The 14,261-nt window shown below is 44.9% G+C and overlaps 1 long non-coding RNA gene across 12 annotated transcripts in view; it reads right to left on the bottom strand.

The window, feature by feature from the left end:
- Nucleotides 1-14,261, bottom strand: part of LOC107319466 — an 81,694-nt gene that overhangs the window by 50,061 nt on the left and 17,372 nt on the right. Inside the window, exon 1 of one of the 12 annotated variants that reach the window (XR_004308637.1) lies at nt 13,176-14,093. The exons of the other annotated variants lie outside the window; for them this stretch is intronic. This is a non-coding gene — a long non-coding RNA (uncharacterized LOC107319466). Of the gene's footprint in view, nt 1-13,175; nt 14,094-14,261 lie in introns of those variants that run through there. 12 annotated transcript variants of the gene reach the window in all.

Below are 14,261 nucleotides of genomic sequence, written 5' to 3'. Positions count from 1 at the left end.
TCCAAAACATTTAATGGGGGTCTAACTCTTTTCTTTTCCTACCTCTTCAGAGGGAGCGCCAACAAAGTATTCGCTTGTAACTTACAAAGAGACAAATTCTAAAGCAACCCAGCAACAGCCACGTGCCCTCTGAGCCCTGATGGCTCAGAACACAATGGTTCTGTACCAGGCCTGCTAGGCCAGTGAGCAGACCACAAACAAACACCATTGCAACATCGGGGAAACAGCACCAAGTTTAATGGTGCACAGCCTATTGTATTCATTAGTGTTTAACATTTCTGTGCATGACTGAAGTTTAACACACAAATAATCAGCTAGCCAGAGGCTGACATGCTGAGGTTCTGCTTCTACTTCCGTGGAACTAAGACAGCCCAGAGACCTGAGCCAGCACACCTTGGCTCCAGCTCAGCCAAGAATTAGACACAGGGCATTTCAGCAACATGTCCTCGCTGTTATAATTTGTTTCTTTCATTCTGTCAGTGCTCAAACTTGTTGACCTTCCAATCATACTTGCCCTTTCTATCCTCATCTTCGCTTTCAGGGAGGATAGCGGTTTTATTGCAGGGCAATTGGGAGTGTTCTCAGTATAGTCATTTGTCCGAGGCAGTTACTGCATTACTGTTACTGATCAAACAGTAACAGGGAGCCAGGACTCGGGTTAAGTGGCATTCCTACTTTTGGAATGCTGAAGGCCAAACAGAAGCACATTATCAGAGCAATGAAAAAATGTCTGCAAATTGAAAGCAACGCTGCGTGCCGACTGCCTGCAGGTTCTGGCTAAGGCAAACCTCAGTATTAAACACATTTATTGTAAGATGCAAAGAAACCAAAGCGACGTTTATGCTTTCTGAGAAAGATGAGAAGGCAACCAGGGTTAGGAACGGGGCTAAAGTTACAACTATCTGCCAAAGCAATAGCTGCTGCCATGCCAAAATTTAAACTGATTCACCACTGTCTTCCTAACATAAATCTCCCAGGAAGTTAAAAGATCTTCTTCAAAACATTCATTCAGATGAGCTAGTACAAAACTTAGATTCTGTCTAGAACATTTTATCACTTTTAGTTGTATGAAAGGTTCCTAGGCAATAAGGGTTACCTGCAATTTCACATCATGTATTGCAAACAAGAAGGTATGGAAGGGCTCAACCAAAAGCAGCATCACTGCGCTGATGTTGTGCCCCAGGTGAGCAATGTTGGGCTGCTGCCACTGCTGTGCAGCTCTGTCACCTCGCAGAGCACAGCTGCCTGCACAGCTCCTCCTGCAACACCCCTGAAGGCACAAGAGCTATTCCCACGGTGAAACAGTAACAGATAGAAATGAAGACCTGTACCTTTAAAGTTCTTAAGCATTAAATCTCCGATGCAGCACTGCAATTATATCAACTTATTCTGCCAACATGGATCCTGGAGATGCATATCCAAACCAGCAAAGCTGATTAGTAGTGCGGGAGCTCCCTGCACGCTCCTTCAAAACACAATTAAACAGAGTTTTATTCAGAGTAGCACGGGGTTACCGGGTCAGAAGAGTTTCCATTTCAAAAGGCAGCAGGATACAAACTAGCAGGAAGGGGAAAGTAAATTACCCAGATTTGGTGCTGGAAATATCCTGGGTATTTAAGTAGCTGGGCTTCAATTTTTTACCGAAATATTATCCTACTGTTTCTAAGGCAAGTAAAATACAGTGAATCAGTGCAAAGACAAACCCCTCCAAGTCTCAGATGGTGAATAACTATTGTTCCACCTACAAGTGCGGGTTCTGCCATCTCACTTCGTATTTCAGTCTTCCCTGTTGCTTCTCACAAAGAAGAGACAACGATCCTCTCAATTTTCTAAGTTTTCAAACTTGTTATTACACAGACAGAATACTTTAAAAAAATATTTAGAAGAAGCTTCAGTGAATCGATTTCTTGCTTGGCACTGCTTTAAGATACACAAAATGCAGTCTCCTAAGCCTACAACCAAGAACCCACCCAATTCAGCACCTGGCAATTTCCCCATCCCACATCCCAGCCTGAGCAGCCCTTCTGCGGGCTCAGAGAAGAAGAAAAGCAAAGCTCTGTTAGACATTATATGCACACAAAGTGCAGCAATGTGCAAAGTTTCTGTGAAAAGTGGTTCTACAAGGACAACCAAAATTATTAAACATTTACTTGGATTTGCTTAGGAGATCAGAGCTGGTGGATCCCACAGGCACCGTCCAACAGAAAAAAAAACCAAAAAACAAAACTGACAACCAAACCAACTGTGAGTCTCAGCAGCACAAAACGGGACTTTGTCTAAACCTGAACGACCGATAAATCTTGAGTCAGCAGCCTGCTTTGAGATCTGCAGGTCTCTGTGCCTTTCCTCAGAGTAGCACAACTTGGTCTCACCATCGGAGGACATCAGAAGAGTGAGATGTTCCCTCCCTCACTGCCCAGCTTGTCTGACATCAAGGCAGAAGCAGAGAAGGGCTTTCCCACATAGTTTGTCTAAATATGTTTGTAGAAATAAACAGGCTTGGAACTCAAATTGTTTTCTGTTTGTCTGCTTAATTAGACATTAGTGTTAATGAGAGTCCAAGCACCTTACGGTGAACTCTTCCACAGGACAAGAAACACAGGGAGTGAGGCAGCTATGGAATGCCAGATTGCTAAGAACATGTTTTAACTGTCCTGCACACAGCTGCTCTCCTGCCTGGTCAGCCTCAGCTCTGAGTGCTTTCTTCCTACTGTTGCTCTCAAAGAAGAACCAAATGCTTCTCAAAGCAGTTTGCAGCAGTTCTGACAGTGAACCGCAGACCAGTTTTCACCGCCCATGAAATCCTGGTTCAAAAGGAACATCCCACGCCCAGAGTAACTTGATAGATGCTAAGAGAGAAAAATGTATATTTTGCAGGAAGTAATCACGCAGCGACGACGTTCCCTGGCTTTTCTATACATATTAATTACTGCATGATATGCAGAATGCATAAATCTCTGTGCTAGTTTTTAAAGAATGGACCTCGTAATGAATGGTTTCATTTCAGCAGCATTGCTCAGAGCGCAGAAAGCAGGATACCCTCAGGTGGGGCTGCAGAACAGCCCCTGCGTTGCTTTCCTCAGCCCCACCATTCCCCCTGCACCAGAGCTGTGCTCAGACACCCTGCTGGCCAGGCTGCAGCACAGAAGCTGCCCGAGCCGAAGGGACGCCCTTTGTTCTTTGGTTCTTGAAATTTGTCAGCTGCATGGAGACAAACTGGATTTTGTCTTCAATTTCACAGACTCTTCCCTCCCACCTTCTCTCTGCAGACCACAACTAAGGCTTTTCCCACGCTTCCTTCCTGAGCTCCAACCCTTGGGAAAGAGGATGAGAGGCAAAATGTTTATGAGCCGCAGACCGTCTCAAGCTGTGCCTTCCCCAGGGTTGGGTGCTGACACTGCTGCTCTTCGTTGTACCGACACTGAAGATCTTCCCAAGTTTTTGGTTTCGAGCATATCAGCTCAGTTTATTTCCAGACTGACTGACTGAGACGCCCACACCCAGGGCACATCAGCGGGGCCACACGCTGCTTTCCACCCCAAGAACAGAACCCGTTATAAATAACACTACAACCTTTGTGAAGATGACTGTCCTCTCTGCAGCATGCAGCCTGGAGGGCTTCATTATTGCATTGACCATAATTCAATTCATCCCTCGCTAAAAGGTCCATTTCTGCAGCCAACCCCCACCCCTGAAAATACGTCCAACTAATAATTTCCGATTAATGCAGTCAATTACTAACTCTCCCCCAGCCCCTCGCTACCACCTGATTGGGCCGTAGCGGAAAGGAAGCAGCGACTAACCAGGGAGGAATAGGAGCAGGGGTAAAATAGCAATAAAAAGTAATTACATAAAAATGCTAAACATATTACATCTGTTAGTTTGCTTAGCCCAGTGGACTCGGCAATTCCAGGTTTTGCCATTGTCCACGCTCAGGCAGACAAGAATAAGAGAAACGGGGAAAGGATCTTTCAATAAGATTATTAAATCAGTGCATGAAAAATAAGTCGTCATTACATTGCAAAAAAGGCAGAGAGAAACTCGCTGAAATTTCTTTCTGCAGATTTGCCTTTGTGATCTGCAAGGTGCTGTTCTCCTGCTTACACTCTGTTACCCTGGCAACGTACTCCTGTAAAATAAAGATTATTAAAGCGCATATGATTATTTGGCTGCACAGTGAATGAGGCAGCCGCTTCTGAAATTCCTTATCAGAGAAATTCAATTTTAGGCCAAATTGTGTTTTCACTGCCTCTCAGCTTCTCCCTCCCCCCACAATACCAATAAAACCATCATCTCCCCAGCCGTACATGATATTTTGTCACTAACTCTTTCATGCCTTTCCTCTCCCGTTGCAGGTTTTATTTTTATTCTGTCAGAGCAGGATGCTTTCCCCAATTTGTAATTTATTTCCCCACCACACGGTATTTTTTTCTTTTCTTCTTTTTTTTTTTTTTTTCTTTTGCTTTCTTTTTCCTTTTTTACTGGCAGCTTCAGCCTTCCCTTCCCTGTGCACACAGCCAAGCATCGGTCCTACACGTCCTGCACAGCAGCAGCAAGAAGGGGGTCCTTCCCATCCGTGCGGGCTCACGGTGTCAGCCCTGAGGGCAGGGACGGGTCTCGGAGGGGCTGCCGACCCTTCGTGATTTCGTTTCCTGCCGGTCCGCTCTGGAGGTCCTGGTGGCCTCTGCTCGCAGCTCACGCCGCGTTCAGCCCGCAGGAATCCTCGCCTGACTCCGATCTCCCATCGGCTGCCAGCACAGAGCTCTGTTCTGGGCCCAAGGAGCCCCCAGCCCCACGCACGACACCGGGCAGCCTCTGAAGGCGCCGCGTCCGCACGGCTGCGCCCACCGCACACACAGAGCGGTGGATTTGGGCACCGCCGGCACAACGGGGGGCAAAGGGTCCTTCCTTAACACCCGCCTGCAGCTCCAGCATCAAACACAAAGCACCAGGTGCAGGCACTGCGGGACCTTATTCCTATCGCATAAGCTACAGGGCACAAGGACGGTCCGAAACACGCCTTCCCCTCCAGTCTCCCACTACCGTTTTCCCCAGCATCGCTCGGCGGCCCCGCGCATCCCGCTGGGCACACAGCGCACACAGCCCGCACCCCGCACACAGCCCTCAGAGCAGCCCCTCCCCGCAGCCGCGGGCCCAACCGGGCGGTACCGAACATCCGCCCCGGGCCCCTTTTCCCTTCGCCCCCCACCGGCCGCAGCCCGCGGAGCCGCGCGGCGCAGCAGGGGGCGCTGCCGACCCGCCGGGTGAGCGCAGGGCGGGCCCCGAGCAGCGCCCCGAGCCCGGGCGGCGGAACGAATGGCCGAGGGGGGCGAGGAGCCGCGAGTGAACTGCAAAGTGCGGCCAGAGCCGGGAAAAGAACGGGGCTGGGGAGCGGGGGGACTTGTTGCTGCGCTCCATCTCCCGGAGCGCCTCCTGAAGCCGCTGCTCGCGCAATAAAAGCTGTTTGTAGCGGCTTTTATTTCCCTGCGGCAACTGAGTTAAAAACAAAACAAAACAAAACCTGAAGGAAGCGCAGTGGAGGTAAAAGTGATTCTCAGACCTAACGGGCCTTAAAAAAAAAAAAAAAAAGTGGAAGAGAGGAGGCACAACGACCCCACATCCAGATTCAGAGGATCTGCTGAAGCCCCGACCCACTGAAGCTTCCCACACCTCTGCTTCTCCTCCCCCGTCTTGAAACGAGGGGAATAACCAGCGCCTTCCTTGCAGATAATTGCAAGGACAGATCCCTCAGGAGCGGATACAACAGAAAAGTGCCCAACATTGTCAACGTTATGTAGCCCATGTCTAGGCTCTAGTTTTGGTACATTCTGCAGAAGGTAACTACAGCTGATCGATTAGTAATGAGAACAGAATAGGAAAGGAGATCAAAAGGCCATGAGCTGATTTCAACAGATAGAGGACACAAAGATCCCAGCTTTATAAAGCCAACGGTTTAGAACAAGTAGTACCAATGGGGAGCGAAAGCTTAAGAAGGGTTACACGAGGCAGAGCAGAGGTCCACGTCTAATTTATATTAAAAATAAATGACAGAGAAATTCAGCATACACATTTATACCCCTGCGAGGAGCTGAGATGGGCATCCTGGACAGGAGCAATGGACAAAGGGTGCACAGAGCACCAGCAATACCCTGCTCTCTCTGAAATACGGCAGCCTGAAAACTAAACACCCTGCACATGTGAGGTTGCTGAGCTGCACTTCCTTTGGCCTTTTCAGGTTGTTTTCCTCTGTCGGTGACACACAACACTATTTCCTTGGTTAGGGTTGTTCCAAACAGCCAGTAAAATACCCAACACAGGCCTCGCAATGCACTACGATTTCAGAATGAGTGACAAACAGTCTGCAGTCCAGAAAACCACTCACGACAGGAGATCCAGGACATAAACTGTACGCCTGTATTTCTCAGATGAAATAATATCAACTTGCGATTAAAACTAAAATGGGACAAGAAATCTGATACAGACCACAGTGTTCTGGTGCTATACTACATGTCTTGGGTCACCTCTTGGTCACCTGGATTCGGTGACGTTTGTGGTCACAGTTTCAAGGAGCTAATATTAAAAATCTAACAAACCAACCCCACAACTCTGCAGGCTGAATAATGTACCACGGGAATAAGAGAATCTGTGCAGGATGTAGGGAAAAGGGACAAACAGTTGACTGTAAATTCCCAGGCTGCCTATGTTTCTGGGTCTGAACTTTTAAAAGGACACTGGAAAATTGGAGATGGTGCAGAGAAGAGCCATAAAAATTATTTCAGAACTGGAATAACTGCCTCAGAATGAGAGACTTAAGGAGCTCAATCTGTTTAGTTTATTAAAAAGATCAAGAGATGGCTTGATTACGATGTATAAGTACCTTCACAGGGAGAAAATACCAGGTACTAAAGGGCTCTTTAATCTAGCAGAGAAAGGCATAACAAGAACCAATGGCTAGAAGCTGAAGCCAGACAAATTCAAATTAGAAATTAGGCACAGAGTTTTATAGGGAGAATGATTAGATATTAAAAAAGCTATCCTATCAAAGGAAGGAGGATTCTTCATCTTTTAATATCTTCAGATCAAGACAGGACACCTTTCAGTAAAGTAAGCTTGAGTTAAAAGAAGAAAACAGGCCAAAAACAAAAAGGAGGGGGGGTAGGGGACTTAATACAGGGGTAATTGAATGATATTTAATGACTTATCACAGGTAAGGAAAGCCATAACATCTTAATTTGGAATGAAAGCTTGAAATCTGGCAGCATCCAGCTTTGGCAACAGGTACGCTCCATTTGCACTGTACAAGAAAAGCTGCCTACATCTGGCTGTGTTATTAGCCTCAGAGAAATACCAGATTCTATATGCCAATCAGAGATTTGATAGTTTAAAAATTGATATCACTTCTTCTTATTCAGTACGTTCCATCTCCTATAAGGCCACATGCTGACCAGTCCCATGGCAACGTCACTCTAAACAAATCTGTTGAAGCCCAGGGCCACAAGCGTGAAGCCCTGGCTTGTGAATTGAAGTTCTGCATGATCAAACAGGATTTGGCTGCAGCTGCTATGTCTGAAAACACAGCACCAGCTGTGGGATGGAAATGCCACCTGCATTTTGCCCCCTTTGCTGGAGCTGGGTGTTCCAGGACTCACAGTTGCCCCAACACACAGATTAGGTCTGAGACTGAGCTGTTCGTGAGCAGCCATTACCTTCTTTACAGAAATGAAACACAAACAGTGAACTGGCTTTTGGGCTTAGAGCTTCCAACCAGCCATCTTTCCAAGAATGCTTATTGTTACACTTGACTGGGCACACACATTGCTGCAGAAGCCTAAAACCCTTAGCCTATCCTAGTGTAAACCAGCAACGTATTTAAACATTCAGTGCCCTCCTTGGAGGACAACACAAGGCATTTGCCCAGAGCTGCCTCATCTGTCTTACTCTGGAGGGCAGTCAGGAACATCCCCGAGTCTCTGATGTAGTTTGGGAAGCCTTAGAAAAGTAACCTGCCACCTCACCCCAGACCTAAGCTGAGAAAGCCAATCAAAAGTGAGAGCTGTCACAGCAGGTTGTGCGTCCTTGAACCCCTGGGCCAAGATGGGGCTTCTATAGGAAGCAGTGCTAGAGGTAAGGCGGGTTGCATGAGAATGGTCCATGGAGATCTTCTAAGAATCAAAGTCATGGAGAGAAAATACTGATAAGAAGACATCCACACTTTGTGATGGAAATAGAGCGAGATTATCAAATTCTTTTGCTTCACAAAGATCCTTTAATCGCAGGATCTTTGGTGGAAGCTCTGGGTCACCTCAACTGTACGTATAATTGCACTGCAAAAGTCAACAGAATTTAAAGTCCTTGTGAAATAATGGTTGTACTACACCTGTTCTCAGTGTCATAAGAGGATGCTGGACTGAGCACTGCCAAAGTTTTAATGAGGCTCACAACTTTCTGTTTACTTGGGCTGCGTTTGGAAGCACTGTTTGGTATGAGATGCCTAAGATAAGACAACTGTAACTTCTCCTGAAGAACACCCAGAGAGAGAATACTGAGAAAATAAGCACCATTACAGGCAGAACGGAAGGCGAGTTATGACCACTGCAGCACAAAGGAGCAGTACTAATGTTCTTACGGAGGTCTGTATCAGGGCACACACTGTTCCAGGCTCATCTCCTTGTGGTGATGGAACTCCTCTGAGAATCATGGAGGAGACTCCTCCAGGAATGGTAAGAAGAAATACTTTTCTGGTAGTAGGGAGCACAAGGATCCAGGGAAATGCATCTGTAGCCATGTTCTCTGATAGAATCTAAATAAAACCTGCTGTCATGACAATACTACTGACCCAAGAGCTGTGGTGAAGCCAGTTGTGGAGAGGCTCAATAAATACTCAGTTCTTTTGTGCTGAGCATGATATAAGATATGGAGCCGAGCCAAAGAAACACTTGGTGCTAGATGCCAAACCATCAGTCTGTTACAGCTCTGGCAGCAACTGACTCCTGAAAGCAAGTTGCTGAAGGTGAAAAAGAATGGGACTGGTTCCAAGTCTACCACTTAGGCTTTATCACTAGACAACCAGAGCCAGAGTTTTCTGAAGCTGTGCCAGGCACCCAGACTCAACACTTGGACCTCCAAAGAGACTCAGAATCTGGGAGGCCTCCGAGAAAGTAACTGGGAATTAGAAGGTAAAACAGTGTCAGTATCTCCCAGCCCCAGTTTCTCCTCAGACTGGTTCTGGGGACGCTGACTGGGTGGAGAAGCAGATGCCTGTGGAATTTGTGAAGTCTCGTTTCCACAGGATTCACATGCAACTTCAGCTGAGAACTTTGTGGTTAACATAACAAAGACACGCTCACTGAGGGACTTGGGACCGTACGCTTGAATTCTCACAAGTCCGAACCCGGGCATTAATGAAGTCAAAAGAAAGCTCAAATTTTTATTGAGCCACAGTCTCACCACACTCTGAAACACAAGCCGTATTACAGCCCCCTTTTCAGGGCTGATCTGTTCTATGTGTTCTAATGCAATTTCACTTGACTCAGTGGATGGACTTTTCACCATCTACTTCATACTCCTATCACAGTGTGCCTAATAATTCCTTAATAGTGGAGGACATCACTTGATATCTGAGAGACGTTCTCCTTCTTGTGTCATGATCACAATACGCTTCATTTACATTATTTAGGCCTTATCCCAAACAACTCTTCTCCATGGTTTCTGTCTATGCTCTTCAAATGCTTGTGGACAAGTCTAACACTCTCATTCATTGTGCCAAGATAAACACATCTAATTATTTCCATATTTATCCATAAATCATTACTTCCAGCCCATGAAAGCATCTTTACTCAGAAAAAAACGACTCTAGGAATGACATTGCAGGGTTCTGTTCTTAAGGATCTCACAGAAACTACTCCATTTTTTCCAACTGTGCTTTGCATTAGCTTTTTTTTTTTCCTTAACCTGCAGATCTAAGCCTTTCCCCACACAGCTGCATAGATTTACAGTTATCAGCCTTAAACATTTTCTTTCCTCACATTCTTCAGCCCCTTCCTAAATTCACTTCTACCATCTTCAATGCAAGAATTAATACCACTTATGCTGTGCAGATGTATTTACAAAATCATTTTAGTAGCTTGAAGGTCTGTTCCAACCTAAGTTATTATAGAATCATAGAATCACCAAGGTTGGAAAAGACCTAAAAGATCACCCAGTCCTACCTCCCTGCTTCAAATGAACCAGCTGTGATGTGCTGATGATATTTCTTACCTGTTGCAATGCTGTAATACTATAACATAATGGAAAGTACAGCAATAATAGCAGAGTAGCACAATCCTAGGCTACAGCAAATGAGAACAAGCCCAAACACAGCAACCACAGACAAAGGAAGAAAAGCTGCTTACCTTGGGAAGGCTTCAGGCATGCAGGAATCTCCAGAGAAATACCCTGAGCTCCACTGCCAGCCCTTAATGAGGTCTGGGTAGGGGTGCATCCTGGCTCCAGCCCTTTTGGTCACTCATATACATTGCATGCACCTGAGCTCCCCTGGGCTGGCCCTGCCTTCCCACCAGGTGCTCCATCACTGCTTCAAGCCATGACTTAGCATTTCTGCCACACCTGCTTTCTTTATAGTAGCATTTGTTTTCTTTTAAAATGTTTCTCGCACCTAATTCTGTTTCAGTAGTTGCTGCATTCCTAAAAACATATTGGAACATTCAGTACAGTGAATCAAGAATTGTTCATATTCAAAGCAAACGTAGGGCTGCTTTTCCTCTGGTCAGACCCCACATTACTTGCAAAGAGCTGCAGTTTTCTCCCTTTTCACTCACCCTTTGCAAATATTCCAAAGTAGATTAACTATAATGTTCTACTTCCATTCGATTCTTCTGAGAAATTACCCCACAGATCCCACCAATACAAACTTGGAAGAGAAAAAAATCATTTTAATTACCAAGGACAAGATGAATACCAGCACTTAACCTGAAACCTTGGATAAAAAGTCGTTGTAACATCTTCCATCTCAGATTCCTCATCAGACATTCAAGTTTTTACTGAATTCTAATGAAATCAGGGCTGAGAATGGTCTGCACTGCTTAAGATCATCCTAAATGTGGTTTCTGTTTCTACACAATGAAATGTGTATGATGTGCTTTCAGGAATGCTTCAGGAATGTACTATCATGTTTTATCAACACACAGTACTTATCATCAAGTGTTGATGCAAAAAGCCCAAAGGAACATGTGTAAACTGTCTTCTTCAGAAGAAATCACAAAGGAGACCTGAGGGAGTTCAATATGGACACCACGAGAAAAATCTGGCCATCAGAAGCACTTCCAGTGCTGAATAAGCCAAGTGACTGACACGAATCCGATATGCAATTGGAAAGGAACAAAAGAACATACAAGAAATGCAATGCAGATTCAGCAGTTCAGATGAATAACAAATTGTGTTTCCACTGTAGCTGAGCAGGGACCAGTGATGGCTGAGTGACTTCACCAGGCTTCGAACCAGCAATGCCGATGTGTAAGAAGACACAGAAAGTTAGTTAAGAACTCCATCTGAGGGACACGTCACTTTATTTTAGTTATTTATTTTAGAAAAGTTTTGTAAAAATGAATGTAAATAAAACCAAAAAAAGCTGAGAAGATGTGTGCCAAAACCAGAGAACAGAGTCCTCCGAGAAGTGGTATTTCCCCACAGTAAGATTTGTACACTGAAATCAATGCTGCAGAGAAAAACATCGCAGCTGTGGTTCATTTTGCCTCAATGATCTCCAGAGTAAATTTGCTTCATCTGCAAACAGACAGAGGATTTTCTCACCTTCAACCTATGAAAATCGGAAATGAATCCAGTGTTCTCTGGCCACTTGTAATGCAGTCTCTACAATCACAATGCAATTAGCAGCATTGCTGCTGCTGCTACCAATAAATAAGCTATAGAAGAATCTACCTCGCTCTTATCTAATGCTAATTTTGGAAGGAGAAAACTGAGAGAAAAAGGCAAGAACAAAAATTACTGCTTTAAAGTTGAAGTAAGCAATTGCAATACCAGAATCAGTATGGTAGTTGCTTTCTAAGTGCAATTAGTTGTGGTTAGAAAGAAAATCTCACTAAAGAAAACAAAGGTCTGTCCAACTTTCAAACTTTCATGGTAACAAATTTGACAAACAGGTGCTTATTCTCACTCATCATGACCTCAGCCTTGTTCTGAAAGGCAAGCATTGCCACTGTGGCAATGATTGGAGCTTCCACAGCATTACTGGCAAAGAAAATACTTCAGACGTGAGGTGGAGGCAAAGGGGCCTGATAGTGCTATTAGCAACATCTGTGGGTTGACTACAGACCCTTACACAGCTGTGCCTGTGAGCAAACAAGCAACAAAGGCAGGTCAACACATTAGCTTAGGAAGTATTTTCTATTTGTGCTCGGACTTTTTTTTTTTTGTTAGCAGCACCGGTGAATTGCAGAATCTTTCCCTTTTTATTCCAAGTATTTTTGCTCAATTTCGTCTATTAATACAAACCCTTCCGTCTTCTCAAAATTTGGAAAACAAAGCACAAACATCCAAAGCAAAATACATTGTGATCTCCTCTCCTCTAGAATAGCACAGGCTGTTCTCAGCATCAGGTCAATAACAGCAAAACTAAGAAAGCTTTCTGATATTAATTTTTTAAGTTAGTCCAATTAATGATAACACCTTCAATCTCCATTAAGCTGTGTTTTCCAAACATTTTAAAACATTGGATGCAAAATGCTGATGATGAAAGAAGCTGAAAGCTTGCTGCTAAGCCCTGCCAGGAGTGAAAACTTTGTCCCCAGGGAATTGGCTTGCAATTGGCCACGTGATCCAATGTTACATCAACCTTTGTCCTCTTCCAAGGGCTTCCTTTAATCCAATTGTTTAGATACAGCTTGACATTATTATCCCAGATCTCATTACCACATTGCAAAAGAACAGACTGTAAGTCCTGAATCAAGAAAGAAGTACAGACTGCAAAACATTGAGTCAGTTCTGATACCGGCTAAACTGAAAAACGGTCTGCAAGCAAAAGTGCATCCTTGCTTGGAGCCAAGGGTAGGCAAGAGCAATGGAAAGATAGCACCAATATACTGTCAAGAAACCATAAAGAAAAGAAAGTTTTGAAGTACCTCTCTGGCTCCAAGTTTTCAGATAGAATTTGCACTTACCAAAAGGGCCAGAACCCATTCTAGAAGAAAGAAGAGTGCTTCTGGTTGTGAATATTCCAGGAGTGCAAATGATGCATTTGGAAAGTGACCAAGGAGACATTCCAGTGCGGGAATTTCAGGCTGAGGGCCCTTGGTAGCCAAGGAGCAGTGACTGTGCTGTCTGTTACCCCCAACACTCTCAAAAGCTGTGACCTAATAGCCAGCGTAAGTGGGATGACGTGCAGAGTAACAACATGCTCTTAAATGGCTGCTAAGCAGAAGAGTCATTGCACAACTTTGGATGTAATCTCTGAAAAGAAGCCTAGGTCCAAATTTTTAGGTCTTCTCAGCAGCACAGAGCAGGAAAGGAGGCAGACTGACAAAATCTCTGCAAGGTCAAAGATAAGGCAGCCCAATGAATCACGAAACAGCTAAGGATGGAAGGGGCCTCTCACGCTCAGCCCTGTCTGCTCCTACTCTCGAGGATCTCGGGATGCAAATGATTTTTCAGAAAGATGTGAAGCCAGAGTGAAGATTTTTAGATCTCGCTGGCCTGAAACCAAGGAAAAAAAATACCCGGCCTTAAACTTTCCACGCACATATTGTTCACTTTCACTATGTTGGTGAGTGAGCAGCAACTTTAAAAGGTGCCAGTACCTGTCAGTAGCCATCACAGCAGAGCAACCAAACCATTGCTGTGCTACGACTCTGCCAGCCCTTTGGCTGGTGAAAACACCGGGTCTTTCAAATCATCCCCTCATTCGTAACCTCGCTCAAATAGTGCAGTATGGATTTTCACAGATGTTCAAAAAAGCTATGGATCAGAAGTGCTTTAAACCTGGAACTTTCCACACCAGCAGTGTCATGCAAGGCTAGATGGAAGACTTACATTAGCAAAGATCAAATGGGGATGCCTCCCTCGCAGCTGAAATTGTGCTGTGGACCAGATTATCCCATTAGCCCTCCCATGCGAGAAAAACGTACAATTCCCCACCCCTCCTCCAATGAAAAGAACAAAGACCATTGATTTTTCTGTTTATAGAGAAGGAAAAAAACAACTCAGGCAAAGCCCTCAGTCTCTAGTACTTGTTTTAAATAAGGTGGGTT

Source organism: Coturnix japonica, chromosome 11 (genome assembly GCF_001577835.2).
Source record: "Coturnix japonica isolate 7356 chromosome 11, Coturnix japonica 2.1, whole genome shotgun sequence".
Lineage (NCBI taxonomy): Eukaryota > Metazoa > Chordata > Aves > Galliformes > Phasianidae > Coturnix > Coturnix japonica.
Note: the sequence above shows the minus strand (reverse complement) of the source record. Positions and strands in the feature narration are given on the sequence as shown.